The following is a 16,080-nucleotide window of genomic DNA, read 5'->3' on the forward strand; positions in this document are numbered from 1 at the left end:
TCCCACCCATCCCCTCCCCAGTCTCCCCATTACCCAACCACACTTCCTAACCCCCTTCACCAACACCTATCAGCCCCCAATCTCCAACTCTCCCAATCCCTCCTTCCAAATTAACCCATTCCACTGCCACTCAAACCTCGCCATTCCCTCCTACCTACCTACATCCTCGCACCTCCAACTCCGATTCAAACGGTCGCGCGCAGAGTTAATAAGTTAGCGCACTCCGTCACTAGTTAGTCTCAGTAGTTGCGGGTTCACCTGTTGTCCACTCGCTCTTGCTGTAGGCAGGTCCTCTGGGAATCCGGGGCCGGGCCGGGCCTGCCGCAACTGGGCTGCTGGCGGTGGTGACCGCTCGCTGCTCCCCGTCCGCTGGCTCTGGCCGCCGACCGCTCCTCACTCGCACTCCACTCGCTCAGCGACAACCACCATCGTGCCGCTGGGCACGCTGGGAATTTGCGCGCTCTTGTGCGCGGAACAGGCTGGCGAGGGCGCACCCGCCACCTGACGTCACCAGACTGGAGCAGGGCTGGGACCTAATTTTGAATCTGGTCATTCAAGGGCTGGTTAAAATATTGTCGCGACGGGAGTTTCAGCGAAAAGTAATTAGAATAAAATACAATTTTACCTGAGGAATTAGTGAATCTAAAAGCCATGATGGAATGCTGGAGCAGATTCGACGGACCAGATAGCGCAACTCTGTTCCTGTGTCTTGTCATCTTATGGTGCTTTTAAAGGACAATTAAACAGGTACATGGATTGGAAAGGATTAGGAGTTTATAGGCCTAACGGTGACAAATTGGACTAGTTTGAATGAGGCTGCTTGTTGGCATTGACCAGTTGGACTGAAAGGCCTTTTTCCCATGTGTATAACTTAATCACTAAACAATGCTTGCAGTGTGGTAAGAAGCCTAATGATTGAAAAAAACACAAAAGTTCAGCAAAGGAAGGAGAAAGTAAAATATGCAAACTATGCAAGTTATTAAGAGGAAGAAACAATAGCAGACTGTAAAAAGGAAAAGGTTAAAAGTGGAGGTGGCTGGGATTTAAATTGCAGAGACTTTGGAATTAGTTATGAAAAACTCTATTGCTTTATTATAGGGTGGCACAGTAGCACGCAGAGAGCATACACTTTACAGCGCCAGCTGTGAGATCAGAGTTCCATTCTTGTTGCCAATGCTAAGTTTGTCCATTCTCCCTGTGACCGTATGGGCTTCCTTCAGGTGCTCTGGTTTCCTCACACATTTCAAAGACATACAGGATAGGATTAGTAAATTGTGGGCAAGCTATGTTGGCACCAGAAGCATGGTGACACTTGCAGGCTGTCCTGGCACATCTCGGGCTCTGTTAGCTGTCGATGTAAACTGTGCATTTCACTATATATTTTGATGCACACGTGGCAAATAAAGCTAATCTTTAATCTATTTTTAATTTTTATTATTGTCACAAGTACCAAGGTGCATGTTTTACATGCCATCCAGACCGGTTAGGCCAAACGTCTACGCTCCATCTGCCAGAAAAAGCAGGATCTCCCAGTTCAGTTCTACTTCCCATTCCCATTCCAACATGTCAGTCCATGGCCTCTTCGACTGCCGCAATGGGGCCACACTCAGGCTGGTGGAGTAATACCTTATATTCCGTCTGGGTAACCTCTAACCTGATGGCATGAATGTCGATTTCTCAAATTTCTGGTAATTGCCCCCCTTCACCATTCCCACTCCTGTTTCCCGCTCTCACATCATCTCCTTACATTCCCCTCACCTCCCTCTGGTGCTCCTCCCCCTTCCCTTTCTTCCATGGTCTTCTACGCTCTCCTATCAGATTCTCCTTTCTTCGGCCCTTTATCTCTTTCACCAATCAGTGTCCCAGCTCTTTACTTCACCCTCCCCCTCTCCCAGTTTTACCAATCACCTTACAGTTCTACCTCCCCTCCCCCACCTTTTGCTCTAACCTCATCTTTTTTCCCAGTCCTGATGAAGTGTCTCGGCCCGAAACATCGACTGTTTACTCTTTTCCATAGATGCTGTCTGGCCTGCTGAGTTCCTCCAGCATTTTGTGTGTGTTGCCTGGATTTCCAGCATCTGCAGGTTTTCTCGTCTTTATGCTAAAAATAGTTACATCAAAGTGGTAGAAAAGGAAAACAATTGAGAACATAGTGTTACAGTTAGACAATTAAATTGCAAGGACCTCAATGAAATATAGATTAAGGGTTCATCCTTTAGTGTAAGAGAGGTCTGTTGAAGAATCTGATAACATGGAATAGAAGCTATACTTGACCTGGGGGTGGGGTATGCTCTCAGGCTCCTGTATATCCTGCCTGAGAAGAGAGGGGAAAAGAGAGAACGTGGGGTGGGTGTGGTCTTTGATTATGCTGGCTGCTTTCCTGAGACAGTGGAAAATGTAGAGAGAGTTAATGAAGGAGAGAGTGGTTTCTGTGACAAACAGTGCTGCATTCACAACTTTCTGTAATCTCTTGTGGTCTGGAACAGTGCAGTTGCCATACCAAGCTGTAATGTATCTACATAGGATTCTTTCTATGGTGCATCCATAAAAAGAGAAATAAGTCATCAGGAATATGCCAAATTTTCTTAGACTTCTGAAGAAGTAGAGACATTGGTGCGCTTCCTTTGGTCATACCTGAACCAGGAAAAGTTGCTGATGATATTTACACCTTGGAACTTGAAGCTCTCAACCATCTCCACATCTACACCATTGATACAGATTGGAGCATTTATTGCACCCCACTTACTGAATTCATTAATGTTGTTATCTTGACACTATACCACTAGTGTCTCATCTATGACATTTCTGTTGTTGTCTTGATCTCAGATAACAATGAAGAGTGAGATAGGTTGGCTGGTTGAGTAATGTCACAACAATGCTACACCCAGCATTGTTGTAGACTAAGGAATTTATTGTAGACATCACAAAGAAGAAGTCGGATGAACACACAGCAGTTCTCATTGAGGGGTTTGCAGTGGAAAGGGTGAGCGCTCCAAGTTCTTGACAGTCAGGATCTCAGAGGATTTATCCTGAGCCCCATATATTGATGCAGTCATGAAGAAGGCACACCAGTGGCTTTACCTCCTTAGGAGTTTGAGGATATTTGCTATGTCACCAGAGCCTAGCAAATTACTACAGATGTGGCTTCACCACATCTTAGGGAGGCTTCATTGCACAACAGGCTGCAGAGGGCTGTAGGCTCGGTCAGCTCCATCATGGGCATAAGCCTCTCCACCCTCATCTTCAAAAGGCAGTACCTCAACAAGGTGGCATCTGTCATTAAGGACACTCACCACCCACTCCATGCCCTTTTAGAGCAAAGAACAGGCCCTTCAGCCCATGACCCTTTGACCTATTCTAAGATCAATCTAACCTTTCCTTCCAATCATAGCCCTCCATTTTCCTATCGTCCATGTGCATATCTAAGAGTTTCTTAACTATCCCTAATGTATCTGACTCTACTACCATCCTTGGCAGGGTGTTCCATGCACCCGCCACTCTGTGCAAAAAACTTATCCTTGAAATCCTGATATATTTTCCTTCAATCACCTTAAAATTATGCTCCTTGTATTAGTCATTATTGCCCTGAGAAAGTCTCTTGCTATCCACTCGATCTCTGCCTCTTATCATCTTGTACACCTCTATGAAGTAAGCTTTCATCCTTCTTCACTCCAAAGAAAAAACCCCTAGCTCAGTATAAGATAGCTCCTCTAGTCCAGGCAGCATGCTTCTTCTCTTTCAATCTTTTTATTAGTATTAAAAATATTATGAATAAAATACAATTAAAATATTGATAAGGGATTACAAGCATATAGACTCCCATTACACATGAAGGAATACATAAGGAATGAATACAGTATAAGTAAGTTTTCCCAAAACATAAACCATATAGTATATATATGAACAAGGTAAGTCCAGATATTCCATAATATATATTATAAAAAAGAGAAAAAAAAATAGTAAATCTATATATGAAAGTTAACTAATCTACTAATCTAATATCTAAGAAAAAAAAACTTTAAAAAAGAGGGAAAAAAAAGGGCTGTTCATAGTATCTCACAAGCATACATAAACATCAATGACGTCAACTCCGATCCTCTCAACATACATACGATTAAAGCTGAAAAAACCAATAAGCCTGGCACAGGGCCATTACATCATATGAAAATATTGAATAAATGGTCTCCATATCTTTTCAAATTTAATAGAAGTATCAAATACAGCACTTCTAATTTTTTCTAAATTTAGACATAACATAGTTTGAGAAAGCCAATGAAATACCGTGGGAGGATTAATTTCCTTCCAATTCAACAAAATAGATCTTCTAGCCATCAAAGTGAGAAAAGGAATCATTCGACAGGCGGAAGGAGATAAGTGAAGTAAGTCCATCATCGGTAAACCAAAAATTGCGGTAATAGGATGGGGTTGTAAATCAATGTTCAGTACGGCCGAAATAATATCAAAAATATCTTTCCAATATTTTTTCAAAAGCGGACATGACCAAAACATATGAGTTAAAGATGCGATTTCTAATTGACATCTGTCACAAATAGGGTTTATATGAGAATAAAAATGAGCTAATTTATCCTTGGACATATGGGCCCTATGTACAACCTTAAATTGTATTAATGAATGTTTGGCACATATAGATGATGTATTAACTAATTGAAGAATTCTATCCCAATTCTCAATAGGAATAATAAGATTAAGCTCTCTTTCCCAATCATTTTTGGTCTTATCAAAGGGCACTGAACGTATCTTCATAATTATATTATAAAGCAGCATGCTTGTAAGTATTCTTTGCAGCCCCACTAAGGCTTCCAAGTCCTTCGTATAATGAGGCAACTAGAACTGACTGTAACATTATCTCTCAACTCTTGAATTCAATTCCCCAACTAATGAAGGCCAACATACCACATTCCTTCTTTACAATCCTATGAAATTGCACAACAACTTTGAGGAATCTATGGACACAGACCCCCAAGGTCCCTCCATCTCTCCGCACTTTTAAGGATCCTACCATTTACCCTATATTCTGCCTTCAAATTCAACCTTCCAAAGTGAATAACTTCACATTTTTCCAGGTTGAACTCCATCTGTCGCTTCTTAGCCCAGCTCTGCATCCTGTCAATGTCCCCCTCCACTCTATCCACAAATCTATCAACCTTCATCTCATTTGCAAACTTACTAACCCACCCTTCCACTTCCTCATCCAAACCACTTGTTAAAAATCACAAAGAGCAGGGGTCCTAGAACAGATCTGCCAATTCTGTATCCACACAGCCAAACTGGATCCCATGCTTCCCTGACTTTCAGTGGGGACACTTATCAAATACCTTACTAAAATCCATATAGACCACATCTATTGCTCTATCTTTGTCAATATGCTTTGTTACATCACCAAAGAATTCAATCAGGCTCTTGGGGCACGATCTGCCCCTCACAAACCCATGCTGACTATCCCTAATCAGACAAGGCTTCTCCATTGCTTGTAAATCCTGTCTATAAGAATCCTCTCCTATAATTTGATCACAAGTGAAGTGAAGACTCACTGGTCTCTAATTCCCAGGATTATCCCTACTCCCTTTCTAGAACAAAGGAATAGTATTTGCCATCTTTGTATCATCTGGTACTATGCCTGTGGTCAGTAAGGATGAAAAGATCATTACCAAAGGCACAACAATCTCTTCCCTCACTATCTGTAGTAATCCAGGGTGTAAATTGTCTGGCCACAGGTACTTATCAATCATAATGTTTTTCAAAAGTTCTGGCACATTTTCTTTCTTAACATGTGTCATCATCGTCAAATGCTTGTACGCCTCTAGCATTTAGATCAGCATCTGAACATGTATGGTGGAGAGTATAATGACTGGTTCCATCACAGCCTGGTATGGAAACATCAATACCCTTAAACAGAAAATCCAACAATAGTAGTGGATACGGCCCAATCACGGGTAAAGCCCTGCCCATCACTGAGCACACCTACACGAAATGCTGGTGCAGGAAAGCAGTATCCATCATTAGGTACCCCTCCCCCACCACATGCTCTCTTCTCACTGCTGCCATCAGGAAGAAGCTAGAAGAGCTTCAGGACTCACACCACCAGGTTCATTAGTAACCAGGCCACACCACCAGGTTCATGTGGAGTTCAATCTGGATAAGTGTGAGGTGATGCATTTTGGAAGGACAAACCAGAAGGCTGAGTACAGGGTTAATGGTTGGTTACTTGGGAGTGTGGATGAACAGAGGGACTTTGGGGTTCAAATCCATACATCCATCAAGGTCGCTGCACAGGTTGATAGGGTAGTTAAGAAAGCCTATGGAATGCTAGGCTTCATTAACAGGGGGATTGAGTTTAAGAGTAGTGAGGTCATGTTGCAACTCTACAAATCTCTGATGAGACCACACTTAGAGTATTGTGTTCAGTTCCGGTCACCTCATTATAGGAAGGATGTGGAAGCTATGGAGAGGGTGCAGAGGAAATTTACCAGGATGTTGCCTGGACTGGAAAACAAGTCTCATGAGGCAAGGTTAGCAGAGCTGGGACTTTTCGCTTTGAAGCATAGAAGAATGAGAGGGGACTTGATAGAGGTCTACAATATTATGAGAAGCATAGATAGGGTGGATAGTCAGTACCTGTTTCCCAGCGCACAAATAGCAAACACCAGAGAGCATATGTACAAAGTTAAGGGAGAGAAGTTTAGGGGAGACATCAGGGGTAAGTTTTTTACACAGAGGGTTGTGGGTGCCTGGAATGACTTGCCAGAGATGGTGGTGGAGGCTAAAATATTAGACAGACAGACATACTTTATTGATCCCGAGGGAAATTGGGCTTCGTTACAGTCACACCAACCAAGAATAGTGTAGAAATATAGCAAAATAAAACCATAAATAATTAAATAATAATAAGTAGTTATTCCAAGTGGAAATAAGTCCAGGACCAACCTATTGGCTCAGGTGTCTGACACTCCGAGGGAGGAGTTGTAAAGTTTGATGGCCACAGGCAGGAATGACTTCCTATGCCGCTCAGTGTTGCATCTCAGTGGAATGAGTCTCTGGCTGAATGTACTCCTGTGCCTAACCAGTACATTATGGAGTGGATGGGAAACATTGTCCAAGATGGCAGGCAACTTGGACAGCATCCTCTTTTCAGACACCACCGTCAGAGAGTCCAGTTCCACCCCCACAACATCACTGGCCTTACGAATGAGTTTGTTGATTCTGTTGGTGTCTACTACCCTCAGCCTGCTGCCCCAGCACACAACAGCAAACATGATGGCACTAGCCACCACAGAGTATTTAAGAGCCTCTTGGACAGGCACATGGATGAAAGAAAAATAGAGGGTTACGGGGTAGTGTAGGTTTAGTACTTTTTTTAAGGAATATATGGGTCGACACAACATTGAGGGCTGAAGGGCCTGTACTGTGCTGTAGTATTCTAGTGTCTTCTAATGTCTAATTATTACCCTCAACCATCAGGCTCTTGAACATAGGGAATAATTTCAAATGCCCCATCATTGAAATGTTCCACGATCTATGGACTCACTTTCAAGGACTCTTCATCTCATGTTCTCGATACTAATTGCCTTATTTATTTATTATTATTGATTCTTTCTTTTTGTATTTGCACAGTTTGTTGTCTTTTACACACTGATTGAACACCCAAGTTGGTGCAGCCTTTCATTGATTCTGTTATGGTTATTATTCTTTTATTGATTACGCCTGTAAGAAAATGAATCTCAGCGTTGCATATGGTGACATATATGTACATTGATGATAACTTTGTACTTCAATCAACATGTTCAAGAATATCAGCCTGTTTTATGACGTTCTCACGTCATCAAGGTCCCTCTCACTGATGGAATATGAATCAAAGTATTCATTAAAGACCTCCTCTAGCTCTTCATACTTATCAGTGGGAGTATAGCTTTGGGGAGTGATAGGAGCAGGCAGTATGCGAAAATATTTCATTGGAGGAGGATGAACTATAATGCTAATAGGCAGGAATCTAATAGCTCCTCTGACTCCAGGCACATGTTCCTCTTCTATCTCTGACAGGTCCTGTCCTCACTCTGGCCATCCTCCTGTTCTTCCCATAAGTGTAGAACACCAGAAGTTGCCCTTGATCCTACTCCTCAAGGACTTCTCATGCCCCCTTCTGGCTCTCCTAAATTCATTCTTCAGCTCCTTCCTGGGTACCCTGTAACTGATTCTTGCTTCCGAAACCAAAAGTTAGCTTCTTTCTTGTTCTTGACTAGGTGTTCTACATCTTGCCAACCATGGTTCATTCACCCTACCATTCTTTCCCTGCCTCAATGAATCAAACTGTCCAGAACCTCCAGTGCTCCTTCAACAACTTCCACATTTCCCACATTGTGCATCTTATTCACTTACTTTCAGCCCACTGGTGTTCAGGGCAGCAATGAAGGTCCTCCATCTCTGGCAGTTCTCAGGGCTTCCTTCATCATGTCAGTAGCTTCCTCTCAGTTTTCACTACTTTTAGACCCGCAAGTCCCGTGTGGAGACTCAGGAATGTCATCACTCTCAGATGCAGAAGGATGCATCTCTCAGATGCTCTCATTGCTGTTTCCGAAGCATTATCAGTCAGGGTTGTTAGCTCAGAGCTGAACCCCCAAACCTGGGGAGCCGGTGGACAATTCTTAGTCTGGCCTCTACCCATTGGCCTCTTTGGCATGGGTGACCCTACCTGCAGCCAAAGCATAATGGCCTAGCTCCAGCCAACTATAATGGGTCATTGAGGCACGCAAGCCTCCAAACCCTGCAACAAGATTGTGGTCCTCGTGGAGGCTGGGTACATCAGTTCCCAGTTTATTATTCACCCTCCCACCATCAAATACTTTCCATACCACCTGCTCCACTTCTTCCCCAAGGTCATAAGGTCATTGTCTCTGATATGCTCTCCCCACTAAAAGATCTGACATCTGACCTGGTTAATTTCCTCGTACCAAATACAATATGGCCTCTCCTATAGTCAGTCTGTCTACATATTGAGTCAGGAGTCCTTCCTAGACACACCTAACAAATTCACCCCTATCCAAACCATTTGCACTAAGGAGTCATCAATCAATATTAGGGAGTTGAAGTTCCCCACTTCTCACTACTACCATCAGGGAAGAGGTACAGGTGCCTGAAGAGGTGCCTCAATGTTTTAGGAACAGCTTCTTCCCCTCTACCATCAGATTTCTGAATGGTCCATGAACATTGCCTCCCTATTTCTCTTTTACCCAATTTTTTTTTCATTTGTGTAACCTGGAGTAATTTTTATCTCTTGCACTGTACTGCTGCCACAAAACAACAAATTTCATGATGCATATCAGTGATAATACACCTGATTCTGATCTCCATCCTGTCCTCTGTCTCATTGTTATTTGAGATCCAGTCCATTGTAGAGGTGTCACCCACAAACTTACAGAGTTAGAACAGAAAAAGGACCTGGTGCAGAATTTGGCCACTCTGGTGTACATGTGAGATAGGTTCCAACCTTGCCAATACCAGGACTAATGCCCTAGGGCAGACAACCCCAATAGACGGACCGCGGGCAGGTCCTGACCACGCCAACCCAATGGCACTTACGTGAACGCACCTGTCATCACATGTAAATAAAGCGCACTGCTCTAATTTATTTTAACCTCATCCCACACCGTACATTTGACTGGCGCCCCCTTAGAGCGCATGACGTTCATGGGAGAAAGTTGCACTTTCCACTCTGTGGGAGCATTGCGAGAAGAACGAAATGCGGGAGGATCCAGCAATGAAGGATTTCATGACGAGCCTGGCAAAAATCTTTAGGGAACGATAAAGCTCCCCTAAACTCTCAGGTGACATCCTCCTCTTCCTGAGACAGCCGTTCTCCATTTCGACTGACGGCCAGTGGACTGCAGAGGCCAAAAGGCTAGTGCCTTCCACAGATGAGGCATCTCTTCAGACGGAGGTCTTGGAAATAGGAACATCTGATTTGCTCAAAGCACAGCACAAGGACGTTGGGGTGAGTGACTTTTAGATCAACCTGGTTCCCCAAGCTCAATTCAAAAACACGAGAGCTATTGCAATGCTCCTACTCACATTGTTCCCCTCCACTTACACATGTGAGTCATCGTTTTCTTCAATGAACTCTATCAAGAACCAGGACAGAAACAGACTCTCCAATCTTGGCCAGTTCCTCAGGATCACCACCACAGAATACAGGCCCAACATCAGAAGGATTGCCTCATCCCATCGCTGTCACTTCTCTCACTGGTGAGTGAATCAATTTATTTTTGTCCATTGGTCAATCTTATTGTGGTATAATAATATTACAACAGCAATAATACTGATAATTTCATTTATAGCTAAACTTCATACTTCAAATGCTACATAGCTTAATTAAAAAGTAACAAATAGATTAAAAGAGGGGGCAGAAACAGTGGAAAAGGCAGTACGACTAAAACTGTTTGTGTGGAAGAGAAGTGGTGACGACTAGTGTGTGTGTGTGTGTGTGTGTGTGTGTGTTTTAAGTCCCAGATGAGTTCTCAATGTGACAGCTGACAGTTGTGATAGCTAGAATCATAATTAAATGGTTGGTTTTGGACTTATTTTGTTTCAAGAGTGTATTTGTTTTCTTGTGTGACCCACAACACAGGCTTTGAGAATCCCAGGCCTAAATTATTACTACTAATAATAATAATAATGATAATAGTAATGGTAATAGCAGCAACAACAACATCTGCCCATAAACAACATACTGGCACAGTGAAAAGAAACCCTGGATGTTTTGGCCCTTGGCTTGGCATGCTTGACGTAATTTGGCCCTTGTGGAAAACCATTTGGGGAACCCTGCCCTAGGAGAAATGTTTGATGAGCTTTGGGCTAGATTTGAACTCAAATGGTAGAGAAATAAGTTGTTGACAGTGCGACACAATTTGTATTCAGGAACCAATGAGATAACAGGTCATTCTGTTTTGGGTATTGTGTAATTATAAAGGATTAATTAAAAACTTTGTGCGACCCCTTGGGAAGGGAGAACCAGAATATGTTTTCTTCATAATGATAAAGTTGCTTTGGTGGCTAGAATCCTGAAAACAAAGGGAACTGTGATGTTATAAAGCAAGAGTTGGCTAAGGTAGACGAGGAAGCATTTCTTGTGGGCTGTTGGTGGACCACATAGATTAAAAATATTATACAAAAAAACTAATATGAAAAAACAAAACAGGAAGGTTGACTTAACAAAGGGTAAGAAAGGAAAGTCTGTCAGAGAAGGAGACATACAGATTGGCCCAAGGTTCAACAGACCTGAGGATGAGAACTCAGCAAACTGGAGCGTGGTAGTAAGCTTGCAGGTGACCTACAAATCTTCTGTAGATATGCAAACAGAGAAAGGCTTATGAAGACAAACGTAGGTTCCCAGCAATCCAAATCAGGGGAATTCGTAATGGGAAAGAAAGAGATGGCAGACAAATTGAACAGATCCTTTGATTCACAATAGATACTAAATTATATTCCAGTCTATTTCTAAAGAACTTTATGGGACAGAAGGCTGATAAATCTGGAAAGATCTGTTCATTGGTCATTGTAAACTGTCCTGTGATCTCGTTAGTTAATCAGGGTTGTGGGATCGCTGGGGTGGTGTGGCTCAAAGGGCAGAAGTGGCTACTCCACACTGTGTCACTAAATAAGAAAAATAAATAAATAAATCGATAGATAGATGGGTGGATAGATAAACAGATAAATAAATAAATAAACAAACAAATAAAAGAAGAACAGACAAACAAATAGATAAATAAATTGATACATCCCTTTGATCAGCAGCACAGAGTGCTTAAAGAAGTGGCCCTGGGTATAGTTCATGCATTGGTGTTATTTCCCAACAGACTTTCAACCAGTCCCTGTGAACTGGAGGGTAGTAACTTAACCCCACTATTTAAAAGGGGAGGGAGAAAGAAAGCAGGGAATTATAGCCATATTAGTCAGAGGTGGGGAAACGTGGAGCCCATTACTGCAGAGGTAAGGTCTAGAGAGGGGTTGCAGGAGAGTGGGAATATGGAAGAATGGGTATGTTAGTGAGGAAGAGTGCAAAGGGTGGAAACCAGTGCTGGAGAATGTGTTCTGGAGGTTTGAATGAGGGAAGCGAAATGGGAATGTTGGAAAGGATACAGAAAACGGGATGAGGATGTGGGAAGCAGTAATAGAGAGGAAAATGCTGGGAGTGGAGAAGGAAACATGGGGTATTGAAATAGAATGGGGAGATTTGCGTCACAGACAGATTTAACATGGAAACAGTCCTTTCAGTCCACTGAGTTCTTGCTAATAATCATCCTCATTTTATTCTAATCCTACCCTCAACCATTTTATTCTCCTCAGTCCCTCCCAGATTCTAACTCCGATTGACACACAACGGGAAATTTACATTGGCCTACTAATCTGCCTACCCACAAGCTTTTGGTGTGTGAGAGGAAACTGGAGCCTCTGATGGAAAACTATATGGTCACTGGGAGTACGTGCAAACTCCACACAAACAGGAGCAAAGGTCAGGATCAAACCTGCGTCTCTGGAATTGCGAGGCAGTGACTCTGCACTGACCCACTTAGGAGAGGAATATAGGGGAGTGGGAGAGGGAGGAGTTATATGGGAGTGTGGGGTGGTGTTGGGAATGTGGGAGTTCAGAGGGAGACATGTTGGAGTGAGGGGATGATGTGGGAGTGGGAAGGTTTGTGAGGGGGATATAGTGGTGGGATGGAGGGAGTTGTGACAGGGATAAGTGGGAGTAGGAGGGAACTGTGGGGGTGGGGGTGCAGCCATGAGGTTGTGAAAGCTATTGAGGGAATGTAGGGAATGTAGTCGTGGGGTATGACTGGGAGAATGTGGGAGAGTCAGGTTGATTGGTGGGAATGTGGGAAGTGGAGGTGGGGATACAGGAATTAAAAAGAGGCTTGTTAAGGGAGGTACAGATCCCATCCTGGAGTGACTTCAGGGGTGGGGCCCTACCTTCCCTGGTGCCGAGGGTGGTCCTGGAGCTCATTTGGGGGCTGATGACTGCAGGCAGTGAGAGGACTCAAAGTGCTGAGCACTTCCAGTGCAGCCCTTGGCTGTGGTTCATTCCACCCCTCCTCACCCCACCCTACCACCAACAGGGGGTTGCGTGGGCTCTGTTTTCACAGGCAGTGTTGGGAAGCTGCATCCAATTACGAGCAAGGAATGCGCATAACCTGATCTCAAACATGGCCACACATGTCTGTCTGCCAAGCTGGAACAAAATCTACAGAGAGGGTGTGGAGTGGGGAACCATGGAAACTCATTCACTCACTCAGCACCACGTCATTTCGACCCACAGACTCATCCACTGAGCAAGCTATTGATCCCTCTTCACTCCACAACTACCCCCAACCCCAGCTCCAATCAATTTGCCCTGAGATGAGCTGGCCTCACTAAAATCTGCAATATTCTGTCAGCTTGCAGGGAGATTGTTTTTCCTGGTAAGGGTGCCAGGAACCAGACTTACAGACTGAGAGTAAGGAAAAAGCCGTCTAGGACTCAGATCAGGACAAATGCAGGATTAACCTCGATAGGTGGCTCGGTCAGCACGGACGAGTTGGACAAAGGCTCTGGCTTCTGTGCTGTGTGACTCTATAATTTCTGCAGTGGTGGGTGAATCTTCGGAATTCTCCATCCTAGGATCTGTAGAGACTGAGTCAACACAGAGGCTGGCAGAATTGGAATATTAAAGGGACCAAGGGATATGGGGAAGATAGATATGAGGCAAAAAAGAATCAGCCTTGATCTTGAAGTGACGGAACAGGCAAAAGGGGCCAAGTGGCCAACAGGGCCTATTCCTGCTGCTATCTGAGCTCCTTCGTTAGTGCACATCTGTTTGTGTGTGTGTCTGTGACAGTCTGAGTCTGTGAGTGTATACACTTGTGAGAACTGTGAACTGACACAAATTTTAAATGCTTTGAGTAGCAAAGAGTTTTATGTACATCCAAATAGTGAATAATATTAACAGAGCTAGGCTTTAATTATGAAACTTTAGCTTTTAAATAATAGTTTATATCTACATTGCCAATTTGAATAGCAATTGTAAAGACTCTAAGCCATGGTTACAGGCAGCTGTGCACACAGCAGCTCCAAATCTGTTGCCATTTAAAGACACAGTATTTTTAGTCACTATTTAAAGGCACAGCAGCTTCAAAAGTGAAGTAAAGGCACCACAAATAAATTCACCACTGCCTCTTTGTGACAGTGCAAACTTTAATTAACTGAGATGTTTGAAGATAAGGACCTTTGACCTGGCACAATGCTCATAGCCTATCAGGATGCAGTGATGCCTGCCCTCACACACTGTTTGGAGAGACTTGGACAACCCACAGCAAGGATCCCAGACTATCGAGAAACATCACAGATGCTCACTCTGCAAAATCCCCCAACTCTACTGGATATGGGGTGATGAATATGGGGAAATTGTAGATGTGGGGCAGTGATGGATATGAGGCAGTGGTGGAGGTGGGACAGTGATTGATATGGGGCAGGAATGGAAATGGGGCAGTGGTGGATATGGGGCAGGGATGGATATGTGGCAATGGTGGATATGGGCTCTGATGGAAATGGGACAGTGATCGATATGGGGCACAGATGTATACGGGGTAATGATGGATATGGAGCAGTGGTGGTTATGTGTCAGTGGTGGATATGGGGTCATGATGGATATGGGGCAGTTGGATATGAGCAGTGGTGGTTATGTGGCAGTGGTGGATATGGGGTCATGATGGATATGGAGCAGTGGTGGTTATATGGCAATGGTGGATATGGGCTCTGATGGAAATGGGACAGTGATCGATATGGGGCACAGATGTATATGGGGTAATGATGGATATGGAGCAGTGGTGGATATGGGGCAGTTGGATATGAGCAGTGGTGGTTATGTGGCAGTGGTGGATATGGGGTCATGATGGATATGGGGCAGTGGTGGATATGGGGTCATGATGGATATGGGGCAGTTGGATATGGGCAGTGGTGGATATGGGAAGTAATAGATATGGGCAGTGGTGGATGGGGCAGTGATGTATGTGAGGTAATTGTGGATGTGGGGCAATGGTGGATATGGGGCAGTGGTAAATATGGGGCAGTTGGATACGGGCAGTGGTGGAGGTGGGGCAGTGGTGGATATGGGGGAGTTGGATATGGGACAGTGGTGGGCATGGAACAAGTAACTGGTAAACAGCAGATCATTGGAAAAATCCAGATTTGAAGTGAAGAGGGCATGGGATCACTCCTTCACCAGAGATAGCATAACTCTGTTGGGAGAGTTGGAGATGGTGAACTTTAACCTAGAAAACAAGAGCAGTCACCTACACTCTTGGTCGGGGTAGATGCCATGTTGGTTATCTGGAAACATGAAAGGAATAGAACGATTGGTGGCTGGTTCTGGGTACCACCCTTTCAACAGTGGTCCCTTTCTCTCCAAATAACCTCCTGCCATGGCTGTCTTTATTACCGGCCCCCAAACACAACTCCCCCAGCCCAAAGCTCCCATCTCAGAAGCCACTGGAACCAGGTATTGCCATGTGCTCCTGTCCCTGCTCCTGCTCTACTCCAGCCCCTGTATTACTGAGTACTTGTCTCTCATCTGTTTCTCATTATTACCCATACTGCTGCCACCTGAGGCTCATTGTGCTCCACCTATCATCTGCCTCTCTGTTTATTGCTCAGTGTATTTCAGTCCTGAGTTTTCACCTGTTTGTTGCCAGATTGTGTCAGTAAATTTTCCTGAGCCTTTTCAGCATTTATATCTGTACTCTGTCCATCTGAATATCGACTGTGCCTGTTTCCTGATTCTGGTTTTTGGATCTCTCTGGATGTTTTGATCTCTGCCTGAACTTTGATGCCAGCTTTGTTTGCACCTTGGGATTTGTTGCTCGGTAAATATCACAGTGCGCACAGTAGTCGGTCTGCGATAGGGTCCCTGCTTCAGCGTCCTGACAGTACATTCGGTCAATAGTTCACACAGTGACCCACTCATATGCTGTGTTAATGCTCGCTTGCCCCAGATTTTTATTCAAAATGTTTGTGAATAGCATGTTGACATTGACT

General features: G+C 44.0%; 1 protein-coding gene across 5 annotated transcripts in view; it reads right to left on the bottom strand.

Moving 5' to 3' along the window:
* tjap1 (tight junction associated protein 1 (peripheral)) overlaps positions 1-435 on the bottom strand; it is a 180,187-nt gene extending 179,752 nt beyond the window's left edge. For all 5 annotated transcript variants that reach the window (XM_073056210.1, XM_073056209.1, XM_073056207.1 and 2 more), the window contains exon 1: positions 259-435. The gene's annotated coding sequence lies outside the window, so the exon portion shown is untranslated. The remainder of the gene's footprint in view (positions 1-258) is intronic.
* Positions 436-16,080: the final 15,645 nt, after the last annotated feature.

This window comes from Hemitrygon akajei, chromosome 9, assembly GCF_048418815.1.
Source record: "Hemitrygon akajei chromosome 9, sHemAka1.3, whole genome shotgun sequence".
Lineage (NCBI taxonomy): Eukaryota > Metazoa > Chordata > Chondrichthyes > Myliobatiformes > Dasyatidae > Hemitrygon > Hemitrygon akajei.